General features: G+C 43.2%; 1 long non-coding RNA gene across 1 annotated transcript in view; it reads left to right on the forward strand.

Moving 5' to 3' along the window:
- The window catches only part of LOC123613716 (uncharacterized), a 241328-nt gene that overhangs the window by 1983 nt on the left and 222837 nt on the right, over positions 1-16508 (forward strand). The window lies entirely within an intron of this gene.

A 16508-nucleotide genomic window follows, 5' to 3' on the forward strand; every position in this document is an offset into this window, starting at 1 on the left:
GTATGATTTGCCTGGCCGGGCATGTGGCACTGGTGACCTGATGTTCCCACTAGCTTCCCTTGAGCCCAGGTCACGTTCTTGGTACTAAGAAATCCACATGTCTGATTGGGAGTCACATTATTTCTCTTGCCTTGGTCACTGGCAAATTACCTCTGATTTGATGGGGAGGCCTCTCTCTCACCTCTGTCCACTCTTGAATCCACTGTAATCTGGCTTTTGTCCTTCAACTGCCTAGAAGCTGCTCAACCCAGCGTCTCAGTGACCTCCTTGTTTTCAGGTCCAATAGTCACCCTTTGAGTGTTACCATGACATCTTGGCCATCTTGGCACTATTTATCACTGTCTGGGGACACTTGACCCCTTCCTTCTTCCTGAAGCATTCTCTCTTTTATAATTGAGGAACACCACACACTCTTGGCTTTCTTCCTTTCTGGGGAAGTCCTCCTCACTCTCTTTCACTGGCTTATCTTCTACACTACATGTATATTCTGGGACTTCTCCCAGCTCTGCCCTAAGCCTCTGTTCTTCCTGAACAATTCCGCCTATGGACTTGGCTTCCAATACCTTTGGCATCACTGATTCTCAGACAGAGGGAGTATTGTCTAAAATCACCTGCCAGGAGAGAGGCTTTTTCACACTACACTTGCCACTGCAGGGGTTCTGAATGCACCAGCTATCACTGACATTCACTGTCATAGTGGTCCTTTTTAGGGCTGCTGGTTCTCATTTTGTGTGTGTGTGTGTGTGTGTGTGTGTGTGTGTGTGTGTGTGTGTGTGTTTGTGTGTGTGTGTGTGTGTGTTGAGGAGATCTTATTTAATGCTGACAGATCCCAATCTGTCACCTGAATGTGTAGGTGCTGCTATGAATGTCCACTTGGATATTCAAGCACCTTACCCTCTGTCTGACCCAGTTGACACTTAGCTCTCCTGTAAACTTGTTCCTTTTCCTGCATCTCCACTTTTGGTGAGTGATACCACCATTCAGACAGTTGCTTAACCGAAAACTTCATTGTCATTCTCAAGTCATCCTGTTCCACTGCCCTCCATTTGACACCCACAATCAGTTACCAAGCTCTTGTGAGTTTACCTCCAAAAAATCATTTGCATCAGATCATTTCTCCTCCTCCCCATTCATGCTACCCTTCTCCCTCCCATCCAGCCTTCCCTGCTCCAGTCCATTGGCCACATGCAGCCTTCTCAATGCCATCTCATCATGGCGCTGCCCTGCCTGAGTGCCTTTTTGGTTCCCTGTTGCCCTCCAGATTCATTTGAGCTTCTGCCCACCTCTCTGGCCTCATTTTTTGCCTCTTCTCACCATACTCCACACATTTTGATCATACTTAGGCAGACCTATAGTTGATGGTCCAGACAAAATATACTTGAGAATGAAAGATGGCCCTGTTAGTGAATATTCTGGAATAAGACAAAATTAGAACTCTTCCAAGGAAAGCAGTAGGTACAGTCAACACAAATCATACTGAACCTTTAGTTCTTCAAATGTGCTTTGTTTTCGTTCCTCTATAGACCTTTTTTTCTGATGTCCCCTCTTTGCCTTTGTGAGACCTCTACCCTCTCTGTGTTCTTAGCATCCTGTACTTCACCGATTTTAGCATGTAAAACCCTTCATTTTAACTGTCTTTTTCCCCCCACCCTCATCTGAGAGAAAAAAATGAAGTCAGTTCAGATCTCAAGTTACTTTAATGCTTTGACCACTCCCTAAACTGCTTTCTCTAGCACAACCCTGCCCTTTTTCAAATAAGAAAGAGTAGGTTTCAAGCTTAAATTGACCATGTAAGTGACAGAATCTAGCCAGAAATTTAAAATGTCATCTTGTTTTTATTTTAGTTATTGATGTTTATTTTCTCTTTATAACAAGTAATGCTGATTTTCTGTTTGTGCTAATGACATAATTTTTCTTTCAAAATGAACTAATTTAAGTAAAAGAAAAGGAAACAACTGAAGTAAAATCATTACGTTAATAATAGCCCAGCCAATATATAAATGTGGACATGTTTCATGACAGCTGGTTTATCTCCTAAGAATAAAGACATTTTCCTGTGATAAGACAATAAATACCATTAACACACCTAAGAAAATTAGCATAATGCAAGGGATGTAATTTTTGATATGTACTAAATATTAATATTTATAAATAAATCTCTTACATTAATCTCTTAAATTTATCCAAGAGGGTCTAAAAACCATAGTACTTTGATAGTCATCATTATCTATTTTTTAATACCTAAACAAGTTCTTTTTTAGCATTTGAATATTTTACGTCTTACTCTCTTCTCTTGAATTTATATGTTTTTTTCTGCTTACTCTACAGAATCTCGTCCCAATGTATAATTGTTTATGCTTGAAAGTTTTTATTGATCATCCTGGCATGTTCTAAAATAAGCAAAAAAAAAATGCACTGATTAAAATTGAATCATTCCTTTATATCTTGTGATCACAAAACTCCCAAGTATTAAAAAAATTCTTCTTGATTGAGATAGCATTGTAATGATTATTAGTAGTACACAGATACACTGTTAGTACACTGTTGACCACAACATCATAGTAACATCCCAATTTTAATATTAGTCAGAAGGTGTAAAAAAATAGGTTTGGAAATATATCTCCTAAATGACATGACTGGGGCTTTGACGAGTTCCTGTATTCATGGATGAGTATGACTGATTGCTGGCAAGAATTGCAGCATCAATTCTATTTCCATTTTTTATAGATGCAAATAAAAAATTTAACATATAAAATAAATAGTTACGGAAGAAGATTTATTATACCAGTTTGAATTCCTTCGCGGTTATAGGACAACAATCACACAGTGATACATCACAAAATTTATTTTAATAATGATATATCATTTGCCAACTCAGTTAGGTCCTCTTTCAATTTTATTAAAAGCAAAGAAATGGAAATAGCCTGAACTCCTGAAGATCTGCTATCCAGCTCTTAGACTTACTCTCTTGATCTCTTGAAATTATACTGAAAAGTATTTATTTATCTTTATCAAATTATTATTAGCATTTTTTCACTGGAAGACATCATCTTTAACCTGCTATACATATGAATGATTGAGAAAATAAACATATTGGTTATTGCAATCCACTTTTGCCAATGCAATTTTTTTTTAATCAAATGCAAAAGCTTCAGCTGTATTTGGATGAAACTGCAGAGTTATAGAATTGAATTTATGGAAAATGTCCACCACGTTGAAACTCATCAGCCAAATCTACTTGCTTCTGGCTGGAAAACATCTGACTTCATTTTCCAATTCGAGCAGACATCTCTGTGTCAACTCTCTCACTTCTGGTCTAACTCTAAGAAAGAAAGAGAGAAGGAGTGGTAAGTGGGACCTGGACCATTGCTAGGAGCTTATTGCCTGGGGTCCTAAGGCCTTTTCTATACTTTGCTCCCAGCCTCACTTTCTTTGATGCACATTGGGGATAGACGAGGAGAGGATGTTAAGCAGACGTTTTCGACATTTGAATTCAGAGCTTCCTAACATGGCCAAGATACCTTGTTTCTAAGGCCCTAGTTTGCCCTTAACAGGCTGTGTATCCCCGGAAGAGAGCAGCAGCCCTGCGCTGACGCCTGCCCCCTCCCTGTGCTTAGGGCCTGTGCCCAGGAGCACCTGGGCCAGGTGCTGTGAGGAGAGTCAGGCTGGGTAAGAGGGCTGAGGTTTACAGTGAGCCATGGGTGACTGCGGGCCGGCACCAAGCTTCTACTGTAGAAGTGGCCACGGGGAGGTCAGTGTAGAAAGAGTGGAAATGAGAGTGGGAAATCTGCAACTGGGTTTCCTTAAAGTTACCATTGGCTGTGGATCCCTTTGACATCGTGTTTTTGTTTCGAGTTCCCCTGGGGTGCACATACCAATTCTCTTCCCCCTGTGAAGCCTGCTGGGCTAGCCAACTGACTTTGCTGGAGTCTGGGTTGAGGATGAGCTGGGGGAAGGGAGAATAGGAGCAGAGGGGGACCAGTGAATGTCCCTGCTGATCCTGAGTGCACTGGGCTGTGGGCTCCTGACTCGACTCTGACCGACCCAGGAAGACCTTGGACCCTGTCCTCCACTTGAGAACTTCTGCGTAGCCGGGAGGAGCGTGGGGTGTGGGAAGCTCCAGGCTGGCCTGGTTGGTTCTTCCCTGGTTATTGACCTTCTTAGGCAAAGTTTTTGACTATTCTATTTTCTTGAGAAACTGTAAACATTTTAAAACCTTTTTTTTCCAGTTTTACTAAGATACAGTTGACACACAGCACTGTTTAAGTTAAGATACACAGCGTGATTTGACTTACATATCTTGTGACATGATTACCACAGTAAGTTTAAGTAACATCCATCATCTCATATAGAGACCAAAAAAAAAGGGAAAAAAAATGATGTTTTTTTCCCTTGTGCTGAGAACTCTTAGAATTTACTCTAGAACGACTTTCATGTGTACCATACAGCAATGTTTACAGTCATCATGTTGTACATTTCATCCTTAACACTTATTTATCTTAAAACTGGAAGTTTGTAACTTTCGACCACCTTTATCTGATTCCTCCTTCTCCCATCCCCCACTCTGGTAACCAAATCCACAAATTTGATCTCTTATTCTAGAAGTTTAGGTTTTTGTTTTTTTACGATTCCACGTATAACTGAGATCGAATAGTATTTATCTTTCTCTGTCTGATTGATTTTACTTAGCATTATGCCCTGAAGGCCCATGTTGTCACAAATGGCAGGATTTCCTTCTTTTTTAATGGCTGAGTAATACTGTATGTGTGTGTGTGTGTGTGTGTGTATGTGTAGACTGTATGTATACATATATATATATGTTTTGTGTGTGTGTGTGTAGACTGTATGTATACATATATATATATGTGTTTTGTATGTGTGTGTGTGTGTGTAGACTGTATGTATACATATATATATATGTTTTGTGTGTGTGTGTGTGTGTAGACTGTATGTATACATATATATATATATATGTTTTGTGTGTGTGTGTGTGTACCATAACTTCTCTACTCATTCATCCATAAGTGTGTTTCCATGTCTTAGCTATTATAAATATTGTTGCTGTGAACATGGGGATGCACATATCTCTTTGACATCGTGTTTTTGTTTTCTTTGGATGTATTTTCAGAAGTGGAATTGCTAGATCATGTGGTAACCATATTTCTAATTTTTTGAGGAACTTCTGTACTATTTTCCATAGTGGATGCACCAATTTACGTCCTCATCAACTTTGCACCAGGGTTCCCTTTTCTCCACACCCTCTCCGACACTTATCTCTCATCTGTTTGACGATAGTCATTCTGACAGGCATGAGGTAATGTCTCATTCAGGTTTTGATTTGCATTTCCCTGATGACTAGTGATATTGAGCACCTTTTCATGTACCTGTTGGCTATGTGTGTAACTTCTTTTGAAAAATGTCTATTTCTGTCCTCTGCCCATTTTTAAGTGGATTATTTTTTGGTTTTGCTTGTTTTTGTTTTTGCTTTTTTGCTGTTGAGTTGTATGAGCTTTTCTATGTTTTGAATATTAACCCCTTATCAGACACATGATTGGAAATTTTTTTCCCACTTTGTAGGTTGTTTTTTCACTTTATGGATTTTTTTTTTTCCTGTACAGAAGCTTTTCAGCTTAATGTCATCCTACCCTTTTATGTTTCATTGGGTTGCTTGTGCTTTAGGTGTCACATCTAACAAAATCATTGCCAAGACTTATGCCAAGCGGCGTTTTGCCTATGTTTTCTTTTAGTAGTTTCACGGTTTCAGGTCTTACATTTATGTTTTCAATCAAACTATTAACCTTTAGTCAAGACTCAGCCAAGGCTGTGGGGACAGGGTGGTTTTCACAAAATGCATATTGAGGAACCTCTTGAGTTTCTTCCTTCTAAGAGTGAGACTTTTTAATATGTTTGGGGAACTTCTGGTATGCAATAATCTATTCTGAACCTCCATCAACAGTTCTTCAATTACTCTCTTGGCTTCCTAGACTAGGTAAAACCTGGCCATTTGTTCCTCTCTCTCAGCTCTGCAGCGACACATGGAAGGAGAAGGAGGAACTCTTCTGATGTGCCCCTTCCCTGCCTCCCCTCTGCTCTGGCCATTTTCCAGTTTGGTCAAGGAGAGGTCTCAAATGCATACCATCTGGTTAGTTCAATATGAACTTTAGTTTGAACAAAATGCTCACTATTCAATTAATTTTTTCCCTCATGTAAAAATCAGGAGATTTCACGTTTCATCCCCAAATTCCAATTTCAGGTTTCCCTTTAAAAATCGAAATAGAAACAGCCGTCACATGGCAATGATTGGCTTGTGCTACGTGATGCTGTCCTTTTTAGATGGTAGCATGAGATCTCTGGTTTTCCATAGTCCTCACCCCACCCCTGACATTCCCTGCCTTTTTCCTGTAGAAATTTGAATGTGTAACCTCTAGATGAAGGTTTATTGAGATAGTTTTTTCATTTTGCTAATAAATATTGATTGAATATCTATAATGGCTAGCCAAACTCACAAAATCCCTGGCTGCATGGAGCTTACATTTTAGTGTGGGAAGACAGACAATAAGCAAATAAGTAAATTATAGAGTATATGGGAAGATGATTGTTCTAGGAAGAAAACACAACAGAAAAGGGCACACAGCATGTGTGGACGGGTGCAATTTAAAAATAGGATAGTCAGGGAAGGGTTCACCAAGACATTTAAACCAAAACATGAAGGAAGTGAAGGAACAAACCATGCAAATATGGCTCGGGAAGAGCATTCCAGGCAGAGGGAACAGCAAGTGCAAAGGCCCTGAGGCAGTGGGATGTTGTAGAGAGAGCCATGGCTGGGGACGTGGACACTGCTGTGTGTTTTAGGTGATCACTAGCCCCGCTCTGAGCCTCACTTTTTATATGAAAATGAGGGTTTGAGTTAGGAGATTTCCAAGGTCCCAATCAATGCTAACATCTGATGATTTTACAACAAAGCCATTCCCTTAGGAAAAACAAGAGGCTGCTTGCCAATGTAGATGTGCTTTTGGAAATAAACAGTCTTTTATTGATTGTCTGAGGAGAATGGAATTTGAGAAAGGTAGCTTTCACCCTAGACTTCTCTCACCGAGGAAAAAAGCGTGGTGCTGGGGCTAGCTGGCTGAAACATGCGTGCTCTCTCTCTCTGAGGGCTGATGCACCCAGGGCACAGGTGGGTCAGAAATGAATGGAATCAGCAGAGTTGATGGCTATCTTTTTTATGACTGTTCAGTGTTTGATTTCTGCTGTAGCTCTGGCCGATGACAACAGATTGCTGGGCATGACCAAGAGCAGATGATTTCTTATCTGGTCATTCTTTGTGTATATTTGGGGTGACCAAAGGTTTGTAATATTGGAAAGTCAAATAGCGTGGACCGTTTCACCCACCATCAGCTTAGCCGGTTATTTACTGTTCTGGTCCCTTAACTTTACAGTTGTGAAAAAAGGAAAAATCAGCCATTGGCAGCTCAGCCTGATAATGTGGGAAGATGAAAGCTGGAGATAAACACATATCCTTCATGGCTCTTGGGTCCCTTCTGAGAAACTTTGGGTTTGACACGCAATCCCCTTCTTGTGACTTTTGTGGTTGAATCCCATAAGAAACCAGGACCCCGTGGTTAAATATTCTTGAACCATGTTATACCGAGGCTTTGGCCACAGCAGGGAGCTTAGTGCCTGGAAGGATTATTTCTGCAAGTAGAAAGTTCTTAAAGATGCATAGAGAATTATTTTGAGATTTCTATGACTTGGTTAAAAGCATTAAAATATTTGTATTTTCTGGAGATGACTGGAAGCTAAGGACTCTGTGTTTATACTTGGGGAGCAGGTCAGGGAAGCTGGGTGAAGAGGTCATGAAGAGGAAAGGAAGAGGAAAGACTGTGAAGAGTCTGAGATTTTACTCACCTTGCAACTTGCAAGCCAAACAGTTAGCCCACTGCGGCCCAGATGCTGATGGGTTCCTGGTTCAGAGACAAAGAGCCTTATTACTTTCCCCAGTAGCAATAGCCAGGGTATCAGCGTTTGGGGTAATGCTCTGGCCCCATTCCCACAGGGTGACATGAAGCAAGCCAGGTAACACCTAGACATGTAGTGGATTGTGTTACAGAGAGGCAGCCTGAGCTTAGGGGGCTGGAATCTTTTATAACGAGCAGTCAGCTTGCCTGCCCTGAGCTCTAGAGGAAGACATATTTATTATACGGGCAGGAAGCAAATTTGCCCTTTGCTCTGGAGACTCTCTCTCTCTTCCAAGACTGTTCTCTCTACAGACATCCTGAAGCAGATAGTCTGGAACAAAAATAGTCAGTGCCTCTGCTTGTAGGATTTGCAGAAACCCAAGAGATACATGAAGACTGTCTTCCAAAGACATGTTTTTGCCCTAAAGTTGCAATGTCCCCTCTTCCTCCCCAGCAGCCTCAGGTGAATTCACCCCTGGTTTTGGATCCTAATAGCTTTCTCTAATTTCCAGGGAAATTTAGGCAGGCAGATTTCTGCCTGAGCTCAAGGCACAATTCAAACTCTTCCTAGGGGTAGAGGCTGAGAAGAATTTTCAAAGTTTTATTCCCTTTATGACCAGTGTCTCTCTTTTACTTTGGTGCTCTTGGAAGGGCTGTTGGACACTCCAACTATTGGAAAAGTTAATCTCACATCATCTTTGAACTCAATGGGACTGTAGGTAGTTATGTAGGCCAGTCCTCCTCAGTTGAAGCAGGTTTTATAATTGAGGCAATTAATCTCCTTGAGAATCAACTGTCTTATTCAAAGTCATTCATTAAAGATGTGGTGGAACCAGGATTCCAAGTCAGGTCTATCGAAATGGACAGTTTCCTGTGGTTTGCCTCATAATCAGAGTTTAGACCAGGCTTGACTAAGGAAGGTTGAGGAAAGATAGATGGGGGTCCGTCCTCAGAATATCTTTCTGAAGCTTCAGCAGTCATCAAGAAACCAGGGTGTGAAAGAGATCACTAGTTGACTACCCAATATCCTTTTTAAGGATAGAGTTCTATATATTTGAGCATGGCAATTTCCCCAATTAAAAAAAAGTCACTTCATTTGCCAGTTTTCCTTGAGGCTGGGGGAGTCAGTGAGGTGTGGGTAGAAGTTACTTCCAGCAGAGTTCTTTCAAGGGGACTCACTTGGCTGGCAGGAGACCCTCACCTTATCCCCGTCTCTCCTTCCTGACTGGAACGTGGCTGGGATGACTAGGGCCACAGTGATAATCTATCAAGGAGAACTTGTAGATCGAAGTCTGAATTAAAGATGGTGGAAAAGGAACATAGGAGCAGCCTGGACCAATGTGAGCATCATGCAGCCACCACACCAGCCCTGGAGGACCTACCTCTGGACTTCGTCAACGTGAAAGAAAGATAACTCTCCCATCTTTTCTTGCCACTGTATTTCTGGATAGCAGAGGCACGGGCCTCCTGGTAGAGTTTATGTGCTTATTGATGCCTAATTGTGAACCCTGAATGTTTGCTGTTGACCCCACTGGTTGGGTTTTTTTTAACTGCAAGTAACAGAAACATTGGCTAATTTTAGGGACTAATTATCCTTGGAGAAGTTTATGGGGTTGCTCATAAGATTGGAGTGAGGGCTGAAGAACTAAGTCGGGAGCAGAAGGGCACCAGGTTGCTCTGGAAGGTCCTGATAGTAGGCTCTGCTGATCAAGCTCATCAGTGCACCCCAATTTCTTGCCATTTCCCTTGTGTCTTTCTGTCAAGATTCAACATCTCAAGGAAGCAAGTATTCGATTGGCTGAGCCAAGGTCATGTGACCGTTCTGAGCTAAGATGGCATGGCCATCCTGTAGCAAGCTGGAGAGAGGGAGGACAGAGCAAAAGGGGCCTCCCAGGAGCACTTCGGCTCCCACTCTGGGAGGACAGGCCCCTGGACTTACTGTCCCACCACGATGGCATCCAGTGCGAGGCAGAGGCAAGTCCCTACACAAAAATCAGAGTGCTTTAGGGAAAGGAGTGCCCAGCTTAATAAAGCTGCACTGAGTGTCCCACCTTCAAAAAAGCAAAACAAAACAAAGCTGCGTGGAATAGCAGAGGATTTAGACCTTTCTGTGATGAAGTGAGTTGGTCAAGATAAAAGGCAAAGATTGTTGTGCACAAAGGCTTCAGGGATGAGCAGTTCCTGACAAGCCCACCCATCCCAGGAACAAAGGCTTACAAAATCAGCAGCGCCTGTGGGGAGGGCAAACGCGTCATGTGAAAGAGCTCTTTTAATCATCTCCGGTTTATGTAGACATAAGCGATATTTCATGGTGAAAATACTAACACTTCTGTTTCCTTGCTTGCCTTTTCTTCTTCTCTTAACTGGGTTGCAGTTTCTAATTCACACTCACTTACCCACCGCAGCAATTGTGGGTCTTCAGGGACCTCCTTAAGTGGGGGCAAGCAATCTTGTCCTTTGGTAGTGAAAACTCAGAACTCCAGAAAGATCAAGGACTGTTCCCAGGGCCAGGAGGTGTGATGGTAGCATAGTGAGGTTAAAGCAAATTATAGAGTCTGCAGTTAAAGTGGACGTAGGTCATCAGTTAAGTAATGGCTGCCAAGGAGAGCTGGCCTCAGTGTGAGGATGCTCGTGAGTAGAGAAACGGATATGATGCTCTAGCGTCCGAGATTCTAAGTGGGCACAGAATATTAGTGAAACATGGCTGAGAGTACAGAAACTCTGAGACTTGGACCTTCAGGGTCCCCACCAGCCTTTGGTTTCTTGTTGTGACCATATTTAATATACCTCACTGAGGAAGGCTATCAGCAGGAAAGCAAAAGCTGGAGTCTCTTCCTTGGTTATAACTCTTTAGTGGCTTCCCATAGTCAGCAGAATAAAATCCAGCCTCCTCATTCCAGCCAGCCAGGTCTTTTACGATCTGATCTTGCCTTCCTGTGCACTCTCCTCTTTCTCTCTGACTCCACCTGTGGCTTCAGCCACTTTGGTCTTCTTTCGGTTTCTGGAAGCTGATTCCTGCCCCTCTGCATTTGCTGCCTGGGCATGCTCATCCCAGAACTGTGCTTGGCTGACTCCCCCTCACGTCTCGGCTCCGATGTTGCCAGCCCTAAGCAGGGACTCCAGAGCCCAACTGCCTGGCTTCCATCTTGGCTGTATCATGTGTCAGCTGTGTAATATTCAGCTGGCACTTAACTGCTCGGTGCCTCATTTTGCTCAGCTGTAAATGAGGATTATGATATCCTTATATCGCAAGGTTGATGTGAAGTTTATAGAAGTTAGCGTCAGTGAAGCCCTGAGGACAGTGCCTGGGTGCAGTCCGTGCTACACAAGTTATAGGAGCCCCCACTCCAAGTCACTGTCACTAACCCTGGTCTGTTTTCTTTATAGCAATAATCACTGTTTGAAATTACTTTATTTGCTTATTTACTACCTCTGTCTTCCAGGCTATATGCAGATTGAATAATTGCAACTACCCAAACTCAAAGTTTATTTCTCAGATGGGGCAAATGGAGGAAAACCTCATCAATGGCATCCTCCTGTGTCCCATCCCCCTTCCTCCCCCGCCCTGGACCTGGTTTCCCACCCTGTGTAGTCAAGGGATGGAATCACTCAAGTGATTCTGTTGTATATCCAGTCTCCCAGGAAGCCTGTGAAAACTAGAAGTGCCCAAAAGAACTCCCATATGATCCCGCAATCCTGCTTCAGAGTTCGTATCTAACAGAACTGAAAGCAGAGTCTTGAAAAGATATTTGCACACTCATGTCAACAGCAGCATTATTCACAATAGCCAAAATGTGGAAGCAACCTAAGTGTCCACTGACAGATGAATGGATAAACCAAATGTAGTCTATCCATACCATGGAATGTGGTTCAATCTTAAAAGGGAAGGAAATTCTGTCACATGCTACAGTGTGGATGAACCTTGAGGACATTATGCTAAGTGAAATAAGCCAGTCATGATAGGAAAAATACTGCATGATTCCACTCATACGAAGTATCTAAAGTTTAATTCACAGAAAGAGAAAGTAGTGTGATAGTAATTACCAGGGGATAGGGGTTGGGGAGAATGGGGAAGTGTAGTTTAGAGTACAATTTTAGTTTTACAGGATGAAAAAGTTCTGGAGATCTGTTTCATAACAGTGTGAAATACTTAACACTACAGAACTGTACACTTGAAAATGGTTAATGTGGATAGGGCAGTCTAACCAGGCAACAGAAATAAAAGCAAAAAGAAACAAATGGGACCTAATTAAACTTCCTTTTGCACAGCAAAGGAAACTATAAACAAAAAGACAACCTACAGAATGAGAAAAAATATTTGCAAATGATGCGACTGACAAGGGCTTAATTTCCAGAATATATAAACAGCTCTTACAACTTAATAACGAAAAAACAAACAATCCAATCCAAAAATGGCAGAACACCTAAACCAGCAATTCTCCAATGAAGACATACAAACGGCCAATAGGCACATGAATAAATGCTCAATATCACTAATTATCAGAGAAATGCAAATCAAAACTACAATGAGTTATCACCTCACATTAATCAGAATGGCCACATCAAAATGTCCACAAACAATAAATGCTAGAGACGGTGTGGAGAAAAGGGAACCCTTCTATACTGTTGGTGGGAATGTAGTTTGGTGCAGCCATTATGCAAAACAGTATGGAGATTCATTAAAAAACTAAAAATAGACTTACCGTATGATCCAGCAACCCCACTCCTGGGCATATATCCAGAAGAAACTAATTCAAAAAGCTACATACACCCCAATTTTCATAGCAGCACTATTTACGATAGCTAAGACATAGAAACAACCTAAATGTTCATCAACAGATGACTGGATAAAGAAGTTGTGGCATATATATACAAATGGAATACTAATCAACCATAAAAAAGAGTAAAATAATGCCATTTGCAGCAGCATGGATGGACCTGGAGATCATCATTTTAAGTGAAGTAAGCCAGAAAGAGAAAGAAAAATACCATATGATATCACTCATATATGGAATCTAAAAAAAAAAAAAGCCACAAATGAACTTACTTACAAAACATAGACTCTCAGACATAGAAAACAAACTTATGGTTACCAAAAGAACATGAAAAGGAATATATGTATGTATATTTGTATGACTGAACTATTATGCTGTACACCAGAAATTGGCACAACATTGTGAACTGACTATATTTCAATTAAAAAAAGAAAATAGGTGGAAATTTTATGTTGTGTGTTTTTTACCACAATAAAAATAAATATACCATGCTGTGCCTAGATTCTGAGTAAATAGTTTGGAGCAGGCAGATTATTTACATTTTAAAACCTCTCCCTGGAAGATTTCGACACCCACCAAACTTTCAGAATCACTGGGTCATTTTGAAAGATGTGTCTGTGGTTTGGATTTAGGGCATTTAAGCCTTACACCATCCTTGATATAAAGCCTTAATTATATGGAGGGGGAAATGATCCCCAAATCCTCCTCATGGATTCTCTTTAATTTTGCCGAACTAATCTGCTTCTCATGTGTATTGCGGTCTGTCTGCTCTCAGTGAGTGGAGAGTGAAAATCGGCCGCCCGAGGGCCCTGGGAGCCAGCCCGCCAGGGTGTTTTCCTCGTAGCGTCCACAAGGTGGCAGGCCAGGCACTTGGATTTGGGCGCCAAGGGCGCGCGCAGCCTGCCGCCGGGAGCGCCGCGCAGTTCTCCGAAGGCGTGTGAGGGACCATGTGCCTTTGCACGGTTTGGGGGTGCCTGGAGGAGGTTGTGGGGTTCCCGTGGATGCTCAGGCTAGAAGTGAAGCCGGCGGGTCACGCAGCAGGCGTGCGCTTGTTCTCGGGGGAAGGTGAGAACGCCCACTGCCCCTCCCCCCGTGAGTGGCGTCACCGCAGCCGCCTGCCCCGGGGCCCCACGAGCCTTGCTCTGAGGGAGGCGGGCGTTCGAGCGTGTGCACGTGTGGAGGCATACCGTTCACAAGCGGCTGTTTCTTCGGAGGGAGTGCGATGTTTTGGTGATATATTCTTTCAAATAATTAAAAGGCCCGAGGCGGAATAGATGTTCTGTGTTTGAAAATGCCTGGGTGTTGGTGGACGGTGACGTCGGTTAACACGCACTAGCTGTTGGCTGTTTAATTGGCATCTTAAAAACATGGATTTGCTGACCCACTTCAGGCCTTGACCTAGCAAGGGGTCACAGTCTACAGTAAATAACTCGGCAAGTGTTTTGGTGACACGTCTAGCTGAAAAGTGGAGGCTTTTGAGCATGATTTTAATGGCTGTTTGTATCTCAAGACAGGTGGATGGCTTTCAGTGGGTACCAGATGTTCGCAGGTGAAGAGGGAGATGACGGGAGGAGGCAGTGGTGCAGCCCAAAGAACACAGGCTTGAATTTGGATGGTTGGGAGCTGGGGACAAGTCCTTCGTCCCGTGTAAGCCTCAGTTTCCTCATCTGAGTGATGGGGATAAAAACCAGCATCATGGGTTGTGGTGAGGAGTGAATGAAACATGGAAACATTCATTCAGTCATTCACTCATGCAGCAAATGTACTTGCATTCCAGACCTGTGCCCCGGGCACAGGCTAGGTACTGAGGGTGCCGCAACCATAAACTCTGGTCCCTTGCAGTCAGGTGGGAAGATTAACGTGTCCATGAATGTTTCCAGTGCAGTCGGAGAAGCACCCTACCTGAAGTTTGCTTGAGGTGCCCCAAGGGCCAGGGGTCTGAGTAAAGAATGTTCGGGGAGAGAGTGGAGAGAGATCCATACATCAATCAGAGGCAGCCGGTTTCAGTCTGGGGAATGCGGGTAGAGTCCAGCACAAACACACCTCTGGTTTGGAATGAACAGTGTTTGCGACCGTATTTTATTTTTCCTAAAAATGCCACCATCATTTGAAAATGGAGAGATTTCACTTGGGATTCTGGGTTTCTTTGTTAAGCCAATGTGTCTGCATGAAATTATGGTCTAACACTAAGTGGTAGCTGCCTTCTCTGGACAGAGTGTGTGCCACAGTCCCTACCACGCCCAAGTGCATGCTCAACTCAACCCGCTTCACTTGTTCATTTTCTGTCCCTGACCCTATGGACATTGGAGATGCAACCTCTAATATGTAGTGTCTAGAACAGCAGCACACGGTGGGTACTTCATACCTGCCGTTTCCTTTCCTCCTCGAGAGCTGAGATGGCCTCCCAGGCCGCTCCCCCAACAGTGACAGACATCTACGCAGGGCCTAACGAGAGAATGGAGGAAACAGAACACTGTAGATTGAGCTACAGCCATAAAGTCAGAATTCAGTCTGCTGGGTTTTCTCTTTCATTGTGGGGCCATTGCCAGGGGCCCAGTGAAGGTCTGGAGGCTGGCTAAACTTACAGTTGTATGCAGGTCTTTGTCAGCCATGCTTGGCTCTTTTTAGAGAACCACATGCAAATCCCTCTCCCAAGTACCATTTCCCCACAAATAATAGCGAACTATTGTTGGGAGGAGGGTGAGCCTGGGGTTCCATAATCATAGCATTCTCATGAAAGAAAATCACAGCCCCACCATGAGCACAGCTGAGAGCTTGAAACATACTACTGAGACATTCTGGTTAAAAGAAAGCATTAGTCCCTAAGATGGGCCTGTCTGTGGGGGTCTGTGGGGAGCCAGGTGAGAGGGCTTTGCAGGTCCTGCTGGAAATGAGTAGGTAAAAGGCATCCATCCATCCACCCAAGGAAGATTAATCTCGATCATGGGCCTGTTAGGAAGCCCTGGCCTTCCCTTCCTGGCAGGGGGTGAAAATGGATAATTCACTTTCACAAAAGGAGCCGAGGGAGAAGGGTGGGGGTGGCTAAGGAGAAGAGGGAGCGGGCAGGAGGCTTCCCTGTGAGGTCCAGACTCCCACACTCAGGGCCTTTCCTTTTTGGGGCTCGAGGAGGGAGCCATCTGTCAGTGACAGTGGGTTGATGTGTTTGCACCACGTTCTACAGGTCCCCCTCCCCTGCTTGGGGGACCAAGAGGTGGGGAGCCAACTGCAGGCAGAGCGCCCTGGGACTAAAGGACTAAGGGGAGACCAGGGGGTTCTCTATCCTCAGACAAGGGGGAGCAGGGCTGCCCCTCACCCCTCCTCATATGCTTAACTACCTTTGGTCCCCATTGCATTTCAAAAAAAACCCATTTACTTTGAAAATTATGCAGCATACTCAGAAGTACGGAGAATTGTATGATGTGTGGTTCCTGCATGTTACAATCACTTAGGGATCTTTTAAAAATCCCAACACTGAAGTATTGTCCCAGACCATTTAACTCATAGTCTCTGGGGTTGGAACACAGTATATTTATTTGAAGTATATTTGAAGCTTCCTGGCTGGTTTCCCTGTACAGACACATCCGGGAACCACTGATGTCCCCTTCACCCTGCTTCCACGATTACAAGAAGTGGCCAGTCTTGCTGATGTTGCAGCTCTTCCAAGATCCCCAATTTTCCATTGCCCCTAGATTATTTTAAAGCGAATACCAGACTTATCCTTAAATGCTTCACAATACATTAAGAACTTGAAAGCAAAATATAAGCATAATAACAT

The sequence above is a fragment of the Camelus bactrianus genome, chromosome 5 (assembly GCF_048773025.1).
Source record: "Camelus bactrianus isolate YW-2024 breed Bactrian camel chromosome 5, ASM4877302v1, whole genome shotgun sequence".
Lineage (NCBI taxonomy): Eukaryota > Metazoa > Chordata > Mammalia > Artiodactyla > Camelidae > Camelus > Camelus bactrianus.